The 17,002-nt window shown below is 38.0% G+C and overlaps 2 pseudogenes; one reads left to right on the forward strand and one right to left on the reverse strand.

Moving 5' to 3' along the window:
* The first annotated feature begins 4,458 nt into the window (after window positions 1-4,458).
* Window positions 4,459-5,103, forward strand: LOC123723904 (zinc finger protein 2-like; annotated as a pseudogene).
* A 10,486-nt stretch (window positions 5,104-15,589) lies between these two features.
* Window positions 15,590-17,002, reverse strand: part of LOC106590577 (zinc finger protein 850-like) — a 76,785-nt pseudogene continuing 75,372 nt past the window's right edge.

Genomic DNA, 17,002 nt, shown 5'->3' on the forward strand with positions numbered 1-17,002 from the left:
GGCATCGCAGTGCTGGCTGTGCCACCAGAGATTCTGGGTTGGTGCCCAGGTTCTGTCGCAGCTGGCCACGACCGGGAGGCCCATGGGACCAGGTCGCCAGGTGTACGGTGTCCTCCGACACAATGGTGCGGCTGGCTTCCGGGTTGGATGTGCATTGTGTCAAGAAGCATGGCTTTGTTGGGTTGTGTTTCGGAGGACGCATGGCTCTCGACTTTCGCCTCTCCCGAATCCGTCAGGGAGTTGCAGTGATGAGACAAGACTACTACCAATTGGATACCACGAAAAAGGGGTAAAATCTAAAAATAAAAAAAACTGTCATTCCCCATCAGAACCCCAAATAAGCATTTTTTTACTCCAATGTTTATAAACTGTCGTGGAAATATTCTGTCATTCCCCAAATAGACTTTATTACAAAGTAACAAGCCGAGCTGGTCCATGGAGCAACTGCCGGACTCAGTCCACTCCTATTATATAGTTTCATGCTTATACAAGTGTCATAGTCCCTCCCCTTTATGCTAATAACCATATCCCTTCAGCTTTACTCCACCATTGTTTCCACATCTAAGTTCTTTCCTGTAGGGGGGGTTTCCCCTCCCCTCTAGTTCCTTGGATCAATTATATTGGTGGCGCGACTATACTTTATACAGATTATTATAGGTCATTATAATATTAATACAGATTACTATAGGCTGTTATAATATTAAGTACAGATAACTATAGGCCAATTATAGGATTAATACAGATTACTATAGGTCATTATAATATTAATAGAGATTACTATAGTTCATCATAATATTAATACAGATTACTATAGGTCATTATAAGATTAATACAGATTACTATAGGCCATTATAGGATTAAGTACAGATTACTATAGGCCATTATAGGATTAAGTACAGATTACTATAGGCCATTATAAGATTAATACAGATAACTATAGGCCATTATAATATTAATACAGATTACTATAGGCCATTATAATATTAAGTACAGATAACTATAGGCCATTATAGGATTAATACAGATAACTACAGACCATTACAGGATTAATACAGATTACTATAGGACATTATAATATGAATACAGATTACTATAGGCCAATTATAGGATTATTACAGATTACTATAGGTCATTATAATATTAATACAGATTACTATAGGCCATTATAATATTAATACAGATTACTATAGGCCATTATAGGATTAATACCGATTACTATAGGCCATTATAGGATCAATACAGATAACTATAGGCCATTATAAGATTAATACAGATTACTATAGGCCATTATAGGATTAAGTACAGATTACTATAGGCCATTATAGGATTAAGTACAGATAACTATAGGCCATTATAAGATTAATACAGATAACTATAGGCCATTATAATATTAATACAGATTACTATAGGTCATTATAAGATTAATACTGATTACTATAGGCCATTATAAGATTAAGTACAGATTACTATAGGCCATTATAGGATTAAGTACAGATTACTATAGGCCATTATAAGATTAATACAGATAACTATAGGCCATTATAATATTAATACAGATTACTATAGGCCATTATAATATTAAGTACAGATAACTATAGGCCATTATAGGATTAATACAGATAACTATAGACCATTACAGGATTAATACAGATTACTATAGGACATTATAATATTAATACAGATTACTATAGGCCAATTATAGGATTAATACAGATTACTATAGGTCATTATAATATTAATACAGATTACTATAGGCCATTATAATATTAATACAGATTACTATAGGCCATTATAGGATTAATACCGATTACTATAGGCCATTATAGGATTAATACAGATAACTATAGGCCATTATAAGATTAATACAGATTACTATAGGCCATTATAATATTAAGTACAGATAACTATAGGCCATTATAATATTAATACAAATTACTATAGGCCATTATAGGATTAATACAGATTACTATAGGCCATTATAGGATTAGTACAGATTACTATAGGCCATTATAGGATTAAGTACAGATTACTATAGGCCATTTTGGATTAAGTACAGATTACTATAGGCCATTATAATATTAATACAGATTACTATAGGCCATTATAGGATTAAGTGCAGATTTCTATAGGCCAATTATATGATTAAATTGGGTCCTACAGTAGGTCTACGTTGTTGTTAGGTGAAGTTATGGGTCCTACAGTAGGTCTACGTTATTGTTAGGTGAAGTTATGGGTCCTACAGTAGGTCTATGTTGTTGTTAGGTGAAGTTATGGGTCCTACAGTAGGTCTATGTTATTGTTAGGTGAAGTTATGGGTCCTACAGTAGGTCTATGTTGTTGTTAGATGAAGTTATGGGTCCTACAGTAGGTCTATGTTATTAGGTGAAGTTATGGGTCCTACAGTAGGTCTATGTTGTTGTTAGGTGAAGTTATGGGTCCTACAGTAGGTCTATGTTATTGTTAGGTGAAGTTATGGGTCCTACAGTAGGTCTATGTTATTGTTAGGTGAAGTTATGGGTCCTACAGTAGGTCTATGTTGTTGTTAGGTTAAGTTATGGGTCCTACAGTAGGTCTATGTTATTGTTAGGTGAAGTTATGGGTCCTACAGTAGGTCTATGTTGTTGTTAGGTGAAGTTATGGGTCCTACAGTAGGTCTATGTTATTGTTAGGTGAAGTTATGGGTCCTACAGTAGGTCTATGTTGTTGTTAGATGAAGTTATGGGTCCTACAGTAGGTCTATGTTACTGTTAGGTGAAGTTATGGGTCCTACAGTAGGTCTATGTTATTGTTAGGTGAAGTTATGGGTCCTACAGTAGGTCTACGTTGTTGTTAGGTGAAGTTATGGGTCCTACAGTAGGTCTATGTTATTGTTAGGTGAAGTTATGGGTCCTACAGTAGGTCTACGTTGTTGTTAGGTGAAGTTATGGGTCCTACAGTAAGTCTACGTTATTGTTAGGTGAAGTTATGGGTCGAAGTTATGGGTCCTACAGTAGGTCTATGTTGTTGTTAGGTGAAGTTATGGGTCCTACAGTAGGTCTATGTTATTGTTAGGTGAAGTTATGGGTCCTACAGTAGGTCTATGTTATTGTTAGGTGAAGTTATGGGTCCTACAGTAGGTCTATGTTATTGTTAGGTGAAGTTATGGGTCCTACAGTAGGTCTATGTTATTGTTAGGTGAAGTTATGGGTCCTACAGTAGGTCTATGTTATTGTTAGGTGAAGTTATGGGTCCTACAGTAGGTCTATGTTATTGTTAGGTGAAGTTATGGGTCCTACAGTAGGTCTATGTTGTTAGGTGAAGTTATGGGTCCTACAGTAGGTCTATGTTGTTGTTAGGTGAAGTTATGGGCCAATTTGTTAAACACTTAGTGTACAAACCCTCATTGTCAGGCTGATGGCAAAGCTAGCCAAATAATATTTTACTGGTTGAAGTGTTTAAGTATAAAGCATTTGATTTGCGACAATAACACAAACATATTATGCAGGTGATTCAAGCGATCCCTACAATTATAATCCATATTTAATGTGAAATGCACTCATAAGCAACCTGTAAATGGAGGCTATTTTTGCTGTCAGCCTATGAGAACTCCCCTGAGTTTTCCCCCACGGTGGTGAATTAGTGAATAGACACAGAGCTTAATGTGAGTTTCCTTGAGTAGCACTCCTGATCTTGCGCTGTAATATTCAGAATACATTGTGAAAAACAGAAAGGTGCCTATATTGGAGACCAAAAGTCATCTGGCACACTGCTTAGAGTTTCAAGAATTTTAATACCTTATTTCTAGTTACTACTAATGTGAAAACAAGACAAAATATGATTGTTGCTAACTTGACTGTCTTAATTGTCAAATAATTTAACAGACGTCAATTGTTATACAACTTCATGGGTATGATCTGGGCATCACCTTTTACCTCAAATAAACAATGGATTTCTGCTGTTGTGGGCCTTTAACCATCTGTCTGACTTTCATTCACACAGGAGAGAGGCGGGACAGTCGTGGATCCTCTGGGGAGCCCCAACAACATCATGATGCTGACGAGGCAGAGAAGAGTCTCTCCAGATCAGAACACCTCAAGAAACACCTGCAGAGATCCACAGGGAAGAGAACTCACTGCTGCTCTGACTGTGGGAAGAGATTCACCTCATCAGGCATTAAAATTCATCAGAGAACACACACAGGAGAGAAATCTTATAGCTGTGATCAATGTGGGAAGAGTTTTGGTCAATCTTGCCATCTGACTCAACACCAGAGAATACACACAGGAGAGAAACCATATAGCTGTAATCAATGTGGGAAGAGTTTTTCTTCATCTGGCTCTGACTGTACACTAGAGAACACACACAGGAGAGAAACCTTATAGCTGTGATCAATGTGGGAAGAGTTTTGGTCAATCTGGAGAGCTGAGAGTGCACCAGAGAATACACACAGGAGAGAAATCTTTTAGCTGTGATCAGTGTGGGAAGAGTTTTACTGAGTCTGGGGGTCTTACTAAACACCAGAGAACACACACAGGACAGAAACCTTATAGCTGTGATCAATGTGGGAAAAGTTTTATGTCGATCTGGCCATCTGACAGTGCACCAGAGAATACACACAGGAGAGAAAACCTATTGCTGTGATCAATGTGGGAAGAGTTTTATTAAATCTAGCATTCTGACTCGACACAAGAGAACGCACACAGGCAAGAAAGCTTATAGCTGTGATCAATGTGGGAAGAGTTTTGTTCAATCTGGCCATCTGACATTACACCAGAGAAAACACATAGGAGATAAACCTTATAGCTGTGATCAATGTGGAAAGAGTTTTGCTGCATCTAGCAATCTGACTCTACACCAGAGAACACACACACAGGAGAGAAATCGTATAGCTGTGATCAGTGTGGGAAGAGTTTTACTGAGTCTGGGGGTTTGATATTACACCAGAGAACACACACAGGAGAGAAATCGTATAGCTGTGATCAGTGTGGGAAGAGTTTTACTGAGTCTGGGGGTTTGATATTACACCAGAGAACACACACAGGAGAGAAATCGTATAGCTGTGATCAGTGTGGGAAGAGTTTTACTGAGTCTGGGCGTCTGACTAAACACCAGAGAACACACACAGGAGAGAAATCTCGTAGCTGTGACCAGAGATAATCTGTTAAAGATTTCTGATCAAATATCAGAAAATACATACAAGAAGGAGTTGTTTCATGATATCAATGAATTAATGTCACAATGTAGAATGTTTTAACATTGTAGTAGGAGTATTTTAATGATGTCACAATGTACAATGTTTTAACATTGTAGTAGGAGTATTTTAATGATGTCACAATGTAGAACCCTAAACGTTTGTCCCCTGTTCTATTGATTTCAACATGATATGGATATTAGCCTCAGGTAGAAAATCCAGACTCTGAAATGGAAGATTTACTATTTATGTGATTTAACAAAATGTGACTAACAAAAAAAGAGTTGTGTTACACTTACCACATTGGTGACGCACTTGAATCAAAATGCAACACTTCAAAATGGAGCTAGCTGTTTTCTACAAGTTGTCCTCTAACCAGTGATGTACACATTATTCCCAGATTCCGTGTGGTTTTTGAGCTGTTAGTTTTAACAGGACGTGCAACCTCATCTCCCTCCTCTCAGCTCAAATGATTTCAACATGATATCGATGAGTTATGACAAATAAGTGTTTGTTCCTTTGTTTAGCGACCCCTTCATTTAAATGCATCACTCCAAAATGTAGCTGACTGTCTCCTGCAGGTTGTCCTCTAACCAGTGAGGTAAAATATATCTCCCATTTCCATGTGTTTTTTTAGTTGTGTTAGTTTCAACAGCACGTACAACCTGATTTCCCCCCTAATCGATCAGTGATTTATTGCTACTTGTCAAAACAACAGTGTTTTTGGTGCTTGTGCAGTTTATAAGGTGCCTGTTTAAAAAAATACAAGTAATATGATTATTGTGGCAGATGTTTGTGTATGTATTACATTTTATGTTTAGGTTTCCAATTTATCACAAACTGTTTCTGCATTTGGACTATTGATTTGGACACGTTTAAACTGTGACATTGGGGATATCTCACCTAGCAAAATGTCGTTGAAAATAAGACTATGCCCGATGTACAATATAAGTTTGGTTTTAGTCGAAAGTGAAAGTTGAAAAGAAAACAATTTAATTTCAACGTACTTACAGCCTATACACATAGTCGCATTACAATAAATTGGTCTATAATCAATTATATGAACAATCCTACATCACTCCAGTATTTATTTACAACATTCAAGTGCTACATTTCTTTATTCCACTACTGAAGAAGCATGACTCAAATCACCTCATATTTCAAACATTCAGCCTGACAAAAGATACATTTTATGCCTCACCATTAAGTGAATTATTGCTAATACATATTAACAAAGGGGTGTACATTTGGTTTTTATATTTCATGTTTAACATTTCATGAAACATTAAGTAATCATAATTATTTATGCAACCAACTGACAATTTTTGGTACAATTATATTGACATTGTTGCCCTGCTTTTAGAATATCAGGGTTCATTCTCAGATGTGCCAACCCAGATGTACTAGAGCATGACATTGGGGACTGGGCCCTGATCCAACAACATGCCTATCTAGTGAACCCTGAAAAGAGAGAGAAGCTGTGAGGTGGAAAGTTACTACGGATATTGCAGGAGTTTCCTCTTGAAATCAGACATGTCTGTGGTAAGGACAACTTGGTTGCTGATTGTCTCAAGGGTGGGCAGTCAAAAAGTTTTGTGTTTTGTCAGTGCATTACCATGGATTACAATTTATTTTGACTGCACGTTTTTACGTTTTGGAGATGAGTTTTGTTTGGGCTCGTTCCAAGGGAACGAGAGTTCTAGAAGCTAGTGAGTTTTAGGAAGACCAGAGTTCTAGAAGCTAGTGAGTTTTAGGACGACGAGAGTTCTAGAAGCTAGTGAGTTTTAGGATTCTATAGTAAGAAAAAGGATAAAAAATATTTTGATTCTATAATATTATTTAGAAATGTGTTTTTCTTGTTTTTAAATGCTGACACGTCTAGCGCGTCTAGCTTGTTAGCACGTGTAGCTCGTTAGCACTGATAGGTGTCACCTCGTTAGTCAGTATGTGTTACACCTGTGCTGGCTTGTCCATCTCGTTAGTGGGAAGGTGTTTCACCTGAGCTGGTCCAGGTTCTATTTAAGAGTGTCTGGCCCAGTGCTCCAGTTGTCTTGATACATGTGGAGAGTCAACACCTTTAGTTGCTCCACCTTTTTGGTTTGCTTCCTGTCTTTAAGTTTGGTGTGGGGTTTTCTTTTGTTTGCCTCTTCTTGGGCAGATTTAGTGGGTCTCATGGTGGGTGTCTTTTAGGTCCCAGTTGTTGTTACTAGTCAACTTTCAGTGGACACTGTGAGCAAAACTGCAAGATTATATTATAATACTTTTATTGCATCAAATGGTTGTTTTATTAACAGAATAGAGGGTTCTTAGAACTATTGTGTCTGTGTGTTCTACTGAGGATGGGCCTCTGGGAGAAAACACTGACAGGAGATTTACAATGTCTTTTGGGTGATAAAACCTAAAGAGACCGCATTCCAGAGCATGAGTTAATGTTTCTGTTCTATATGGTAGTAGGGAGAGATGACCCCAGGGCCAGACCCAGGACTCTACACAAAGAGTACTGTTTTTACAGCAGATACTGTCTGCTGAGAATTATAAGTATCTTTCATACAAATCTTAACCTTGTGACCCGTTCTATACATCTGTTGTTGGTCATGTAGGTTGAAAGGGCTATAAAAGACCTTTGTACTTTTGTCCCGTGGGTCCACCAGCCATCATTATCGTAGGGCACTCAAATGATTCGCTTTATATGTGTACGTTGTATTGACCTGCTCCTTTATAAGTGAATAAAGATTTAGTTTAAGAATAACTCTGACTTGTGTTATAAGTTTTTAAAGAAATTAATCACCACAGTTGGCGATGGGGATGTGAATCTTCACTTGGTGACCGCTCCTGGTGACCAGGGTAAATGGTGCATGAGGGATCCCTCAAACTTGGGATCTCAGGGAGACCACACTTGGGGAACGGAGCAAATGGGCCCACCTTTGTTCTGAGAGGCAGCGAGCCGAGTGGATACCACATCTCGAACGTAGTTTTAAAAAAAGAAAGAGGTGAGCGAAACACGCAAAGTGGAGTTTTTAGAGAAGCCTCGTAGGCTCTGAGTGTGTATTCCTGTGTGGAGGTGTAAACAGGGCCCAGTCAGGAGGCTCTGAGGCTGAGTCAGCTATCTGTGTGAACTGGATGAAAACTAGAATCTGTGTTTACTAGTTATGAGAATAGCATTGTGTGACTGTGATATGAGAGTTGTGTGACTGTGATATGAGAGTTGTGTGACTGGGGAAATGAGTCTTAATCTGTCGTCTGGATAGTAACATATAGAAATATGCTTAATCAGATGATTGAAATGTGGATAATAAGCGGGATGAAATTTTAGAAAGCAGCAGAAGGTCTAAAGTTCCTGGGAGGCTTGAAAAAGCAAATGGAATGGTTGTTGTGAGTACCTGAGAGTTTCTTAAGTTTTATATGGATTCTGTGAATATATAAAAATATGATAAATTGTATGTGTGTATAATCGATTAGTAGAGATTTGATAAAGTAATACTGGGAATATAATTAGATACAATTTAAGCAACCCATATGTAGACGAACGTAGGTTTTGAGTTGGTATCTTTAATGGATCATTTGATAAAGATGAGTGTTAAGCATTATTAAACTGTCTACAAAGTCTGGGCAATTGTCTCAGAAACTGATGGGAGTGTGTCCACTTTAGGGTAAGTTACCCTAACGATGTAACTATAAAACGCTAATTGGATTTTCTCCGTCCAGGTACTACATTTGAAATAAACTGCCCTTAAGGCCTGGGGGGGTTCTTCCCAGTATGAGAGGAGTTGCTAGATTTATTGAATAAACCTTTTTCCATAAAGTTAAAGTAAACCATGGTGGCTGACTTGCTGTTGATGCTGAAGAAGCGCCCCGTCCACTAGATTATACGTCACAGTGGCAGAATCACCTGAAAGACGCACATCGCCATCTGCTGACTGGAGTTGGTATCGCAGTTGAGAAAATACTTTCAGACAAAAAGCTAAAAAGCGACTGCCCCTAAAAACCAACGACTCCCTATGAAAATGGGCGATGTGGCATCAGAAACATTTATTATAGTGTAAAAATGTACTACAAAGTGTAGATAAATAGAATAACTTTGGTCATACCCAGTAAGCACGTGACGTCCAAGGACGTCGAATTATGGGCGATATCAGGTCTGTCTGTTGTGGCCGCTATTTCGCCCTAAAATAGTCATCCCAAATTGGGCTGTGTATAACTATGTAAATGTCTCTCGGACAAGGTGACTTTTATCAATATACACTCTAAAAAGTAAAGGTTCCTGGAGTATCCTGTAGGGGTTCTTCAAATTGAAACTGTGCGGGAACCCCTATAAGTTCTCCAAAGAACCCCTTATCATATGGTTCCTCAAAGAACCTTTTGGGGTTCATTTTTTAACTCCCTGTCCACCCTCTCTCCATTATAAAACAATATTTTAATAATAATAACAATATTGATTTAAATAATTCATTGTTTATTTAGTGGTACCACAAATGTGAATTAATATTTACAAAACAATTTACCAAACAAAACACATTACAAAATTGCAACATTTCTGCAGACATGTCAGACCATAATAAATAATACATTTACTTAGTATAGTGCTTTTCATGACATATAAAAAATAAATAATGATGTACTATAAAAATAACATTAAAAATGAATGAATCATAGGGAAACTAACAACATTGTAGACTTGATGCTAAATACAGATTTTTCAGCTTTAGTGTGTATATCGTATCCACTTAGTTATGTTAGGAGGTTTTCCATCTTTATGACCGGCCCTGGTAACTTCACCCCAACTTCTCAGATCCCCAGAACACAGGAACTTAACAACATAATTGTTTTTCTGACATTTTGGGGAAATTTAAGAGAAAATAAAAAATCCAGCCGTAGCAGAGCCCCAAGTCCCATGGGGACGTCCTCGAGGGTGTGGATGTTCTCCCCATCAAAGTTAAATAGTTAGTTAGTTAACGAAGCTAACGTTAGCTAGTTCATTATCACAAAAGTGAGAACTGCTCTAGATTGGAAACTTACGTTAATGAGTGTAAAGCCATATTGCATTTATGGAAACGATATACAATATATGGGAAAGAATATAGTTGAGGAAATAATCCAAACCTAGTTGTGTCTAGTTAGGACATAACGTTAGCTAGCTAGCTAACGGTACTGTACTGTAGCTCATACAACGCCGACGGTCAAACCCGACTTTCTAATATTTACGTTCATTAACTATAGTAACGTTATGGAAGATATTCACAGAAAACCATCATTGTCTTCGTAATTCATTATTAGTATGTTATATTATTATAATAAATTATTTCGAGACATATTCAGAGCCAAACATCAACCCAACTTAACCTTTTTAACTGTTGTCGCATCCAAACTTGTCACCATCGTTTTCAGTTGTAATTGCGAAGTTCCCGGAAGAAGTCCAGCAACAACGGAGGTTCCTCGATGAACCCACCTTCTAACAAGTTCTTTGAAGAACCTTTTGGGGCTGTTTTTCATTGACCAAGAACCCTACGGTTCTTAGGGGATCTGAGAACAACTCCAGTTGAACCCTTCATTTTTAGAGTGTAGTGGGCTCTATTTACTCTCAGATTCAAACATGATGATTAGCATCAACGATCAAGTCAGCTGCTGCTGCTCCAATACAGTATGAGGTGAGACGGTGAACTGATGTTGAACTGGGCAGTCAGCTGCTGCTGCTCCAATACAGTATGAGGTGAGACGGTGAGCTGACGTTGAACCGGGCAGTCAGCTGCTGCTGCTCCAATACAGTATGAGGTGAGACGTTGAACTGGGCAGTCAGCTGCTGCTGCTCCAATACAGTATGAGGTGAGACGTTGAACTGATGTTGAACCGGGCAGTCAGCTGCTGCTGCTCCAATACAGTATGAGGTGAGACGGTGAGCTGACGTTGAACCGGGCAGTCAGCTGCTGCTGCTCCAATACAGTATGAGGTGAGACGTTGAACTGGGCAGTCAGCTGCTGCTGCTCCAATACAGTATGAGGTGAGACGGTGAACTGATGTTGAACCGGGCAGGCAGCTGCTGCTGCTCCAATACAGTATGAGGTGAGACAGTGAACTGATGTTGAACTGGGCAGTCAGCTGCTGCTGCTCCAATACAGTATGAGGTGAGACGGTGAACTGATGTTGAATTGGGCAGTCAGCTGCTGCTGCTCCAATACAGTATGAGGTGAGACGGTGAACTGATGTTGAATTGGGCAGTCAGCTGCTGCTGCTCCAATACAGTATGAGGTGAGACGGTGAACTGATGTTGAACTGGGCAGTCAGCTGCTGCTGCTCCAATACAGTATGAGGTGAGACGGTGAACTGATGTTGAACTGGGCAGTCAGCAGCTGCTGCTCCAATACAGTATGAGGTGAGACGGTGAACTGATGTTGAATCATAATGATTAAGTTAATTATTGAAACTGTTAAAAAAGAGTATACGACATATTAAATATATTACTCTATTGTTATCATATAGAAACATCATGGAATATTGTACATATTACTGTATTGTTATATAGAAACATCATGGAATATTGTACATCATTAAATATATTACTGTATTGTTATCATATAGAAACATCATGGAATATTGTACATCATATTAAATATATTACTCCATTGTTATCATATAGAAACATCATGGAATATTGTACATCATTAAATATATTACTGTATTGTTATCATATAGAAACATCATGGAATATTGTACATCATATTAAATATATTACTCCATTGTTATCATATAGAAACATCATGGAATATTGTACATCATATTAAATATATTACTCTATTGTTATCATATAGAAACATCATGGAATATTGTACATCATATTAAATATATTACTCTATTGTTATCATATAGAAACATCATGGAATATTGTACATCATATTAAATATATTACTCTATTGTTATCATATAGAAACATCATGGAATATTGTACATCATATTAAATATATTACTCTATTGTTATCATATAGAAACATCATGGAATATTGTACATCATATTAAATATATTACTGTTATCATATAGAAACATCATGGAATATTGTACATCATATTAAATATATTACTGTATTGTTATCATATAGAAACATCATGGAATATTGTACATCATATTAAATATATTACTGTTATCATATAGAAACATCATGGAATATTGTACATCATATTAAATATATTACTCTATTGTTATCATATAGAAACATCATGGAATATTGTACATCATATTAAATATATTACTCTATTGTTATCATATAGAAACATCATGGAATATTGTACATCATATTAAATATATTACTCTATTGTTATCATATAGAAACATCATGGAATATTGTACATCATATTAAATATATTACTCTATTGTTATCATATAGAAACATCATGGAATATTGTACATCATATTAAATATATTACTCTATTGTTATCATATAGAAACATCATGGAATATTGTACATCATATTAAATATATTACTGTATTGTTATCATATAGAAACATCATGGAATATTGTACATCATATTAAATATATTACTGTATTGTTATCATATAGAAACATCATGGAATATTGTACATCATATTAGCATCAACATACATTATTGTTTCATTCAATTTCACATAATAAGGATATTTAATATTTTCAAGTTCAGAAGTCAGAACTCATCACCTGCTATGTAAAAGAGACAGAAGAATTGTCACGTGCGGAATGAACAGTTTAAGGAGTGAGTCAAACGCAGGAGACGGAGGTCCGTTGGAACAATCTTAATTTAATAAATCCACGGGTAAGTTTCACATACGGCTGGGAGCATAACAGTCAGAAAAATGGACAAAAAGAAGCTCCGTTCAAAAGGCAGACGGGGCGCAGCCCGGCAACCCTAATGCCTAGATAATAAAAGTAACACCACACGTAACAACGAACAATCCTGCACAAAATCCTAGCTCAACACAGACAGACTAAATAACCCCCCCACTAATGACAAAACACAAAACAGGTGCAAACAAAAACCAGACATAACTAATAGACACTGAAACACAGATCGGTGGCAGCTAGTAGGCCGGCGACGACGACCGCCGAGCGCCGCTCGACCGAGGAGAGGCGCCCCCTTCTGTGGATGTTGTGACAAGAATGCACAATGGTCAATGCTATCTGGGATCCTTGGGACATCCCTACCCTAAACCCTAACCTTAACCCCCTACCTTAACCATTTTAAATGTCAACTTCAATCGGCTAGGGACGTCCCAAGGATGTATCTCTACCTGAAAATACATGATCTAAGTGATTGATAGTTGGTATTCAGCAGTCATTAAACCTAATTTACTTTAATGAACTACTAAAATAGTGATTTTGTCAGACAGCATAGACAGCAGCTCTACACTTTATTGAGTGACTGATCCATTCATCCTTCCATCCCTCCTCAGCCTTCCTCTCCTCTGAAGACCCAGTGAGGGTGGAGCTCAGTCAGAGAGCTGTTGAGGGACTGGTTAGGAAGAACACTTCTACAGCCAGAGAGGTGAGAGGTCACACATGGTTTAGATGGTAAATATTTATGTCCCCTTAGTGGTTCATCACATCAGCAAAAGGGAATATGTTCCATCATCCATGTTTATTTACATTAGTGCAAATTGTCCACTGATATTGGTGTAATTTCTCACCCCTTTTGGCTGTATGAAAGTTAATTTCCCCTCAGGCACACACATTTGTTCTTTGATAATATGAAGGTAATTTGTGTCAAATGTACTTTTCCACTCATTCACCCCATCTCCTTACATTGCTGATGCATATTCAGTGGCCTGACTGCGTCCAGACTGTCAAAGGCCCATCCTGGAACATCTGAACCTAATGTAGCTTGGAGTGATCAGATGACAGAAGTCACATTTAGGTGCCAGGTGTAACTGAGGCCATAGATGCTCCATATCCATTACTTTGAGTGTTTTATATAATATAACTAAATGTGTTTCTGTGTTACAGGGGCAGTCAAGAAATGGAACAGCAAGGCCACAGAACATGACATAAGCAGAGCTGTGGGAGACCACCTCAAGCCCCTGGTAGAGCCGGGGGTGGTGTTTACCACTCCACCACGCCTTCAGTAGGCTGGAAAAGTGGGATTGATCTGTTTGATCCATTTGTTTGTTTCAGTTTTCAGTAGTTGAATCCTTTGACATATTGTTAATTTCAACATTTTTCATTTTCAACAAATGAACTGGGTTGGTTGAAAAGTGATACTAAACTTACATACCAGCACTATTTTGACATAGTGGAAGATATACTGTTTTTCATACTAAGATGGACCAAGATATGTGTTGCTTTTGCATCTATTTGTTCATTGTTCTTGATTGGTCGGTCATTGGGTTCATTTGTTTTACAATATGTTGAAATCAAATCAAGCTTTATTTATACAGCACATTTCAGACATGGATGCAACACAATGGCTTCACAGGAAAAAAAACTAATATTTACCACAACATAAGAGGATAAAAAACAGATTAACAACTGAAAGACTAATGAGCATTCTAAGGAAATTCCATTGATTAAAATATTAACAATTGGATGCAACATCCAACCCAAAATATCAGCTTGTTTTACTACATTGTTTGTTGTTACGTTCACCAGCAAGAAAACCAGAAACGTCACTTCAATAGAAAAGGGAACTAACAAAGAGTAATTGACAAAAAAACAAAATTAAACAAGTGGGGTTTTAGGAGGGTCTCTGAAAGACACTATGGGGGTGTCCACTGGAAGTTGACGAGTAACAACAACTGGGACCTAAAAGACACCCACCATGAGACCCACTAAATCTGCCCAAGAAGAGGAAAACAAAAGAAAAACCCACACCAAACTTAAAGACAAGAAGTAAACCAAAAATGTGGAGCAACTAAAGGTGTTGACTCTCCACATCTATCAAGACAACTGGAGCACTGGGCCAGACACTCTTAAATAGAACCTGGACCAGCTCAGGTGAAACACCTTCCCACTAACGAGATGGACAAGCCAGCACAGGTGTAACACATACTGACTAAGGAGGTGACACCAATCAGTGCTAACGCGCTAGACGTGCTAACGCGCTAGACGTGCTAACGTCCAAACTCAAAACATAAATGCAAAAACCAAAGCCTGTAACACCTTCCCCCTTAAGACAACAAATAAACTCAGCAAAAAAATAAACATCCTCTCACTGTCAACTGTGTTTATTTTCAGCAAACTTAACATGTGTAAATATTTGATATTTAAATACTTAACATGTGTATGAACATAACAAGATTCAACAACTGAGAGACAAACTGAACAAGTTCCTCAGACATGTGATTAACAGAAATTGAATAATGTGTCCCTGAACAAAGGAGGGGTCAAAATCAAAAGTCACAGTCAGTATCTGGTGTGGCCACCAGCTGCATTAAGTACTGCAGTGCATCTCCTCCTCATGGATTCACCAGATTTGCCAGTTCTTGCTGTGAGATGTTAATGATGTAAGCTGTTAGTGTCTTAAGGACCGTTCCAAAGGTGCAAGTTCATTAATTGTTTATGGTTCTTTGAACAAACAGTGTTTAAACCCTTTACAATGAAGATCTCAAATCAAGTGAACAAACATTTAGGGTCCAACATTGTGACATAATTAAAATACTCCTACAACAATGTTAAAAACATATTGTGACATTACATTGATATCATGAAACAACCTTCATCTATGTATTTTCTGATGTTTAATCAGATATCTTTTATCTGAGAATCTTTTGTCACATTGATTACAGCTATGAGGTTTCTCTCCTGTGTGTGTTCTGTGGTGTGATACCATGCTGTTTAGCCAATTAAAACTCTTCCCACATTGACTACAGCTATAAGGCTTCTCTCCTGTGTGTGTTCTCTGGTGTGTCATCAGACAGCCAGATGTAACAAAACTCTTCCCACATTGAGTACAGCTATATGGTTTCTCTCCTGTGTGTGATCTCTGGTGTACCACAAGGCTGCTTGACTGATTAAAACTCTTCCCACATTGATCACAGCCATAAGGTTTCTCTCCTGTGTGTGTTCTCTGGTGTACTATCAGGCTGCTCGACTGATTATATCTCTTCCCACATTGATCACAGCCATAAGATTTCTCTCCTGTGTGCAGTCTCTGGTGTATCTTCAGATCTCCAGATTGACCAAAACTCTTCCCACATTGATTACAGCTAAACGGTTTCTCTCCTGTGTGTGTTCTCTGGTGTTTAGTCAGATTGCTAGATGTAAAAAAACACTTCCCACATTGATTACAGCTATAAGGTCGCTCTCCTGTGTGCATTCTCTGGTGCACCTTCAAGGTGTGTGATGTTGAAAAGCTTTTCCCACAAAATGAACAATGGTGAAGCTTCTCTCATGTGTGTGTTCTCTGGTGCACTATCAAGGAGCTTGACACAGTAAAACTCTTCCCACATTGATCACAGCCATAAGGTTTCTCTCCTGTGTGTGTTCTCTGGTGTGATTTCAGGGTTTTTAGCTGAGAAAAACTCTTCAAACATTGATCACAGCCAAAAGTTCTCTCTCCTGTGTGGATTCTATGATGTATTTTAAGGTCTATTGTAGAGTTGAATCTTTTCCCACAGTCAGAGCACCAGTGAGATTTCCCTCCAGTGTGAATTCTCAGGTGTACTTTTAGTGAATTCGATCTTGAGAAACAATTCCCACAGTCAGAGCAGCAGTAAGGTTTCTCTCCTGTGGGTATCTGCTGTTGTTTATTGAGGTGCTCTGATCTGGAGAGACTGTTCTCTGCCTCGTCAGCTTCATGATGTTGTTGAGGCTCCCCAGAGGATCCACGATAGTCCCGTCTCTCTCCTGTGTGATCGACAAAGTCAGACAGATGGGT

The sequence above is a fragment of the Salmo salar genome, chromosome ssa02, assembly GCF_905237065.1.
Source record: "Salmo salar chromosome ssa02, Ssal_v3.1, whole genome shotgun sequence".
NCBI classification, from domain to species: domain Eukaryota; kingdom Metazoa; phylum Chordata; class Actinopteri; order Salmoniformes; family Salmonidae; genus Salmo; species Salmo salar.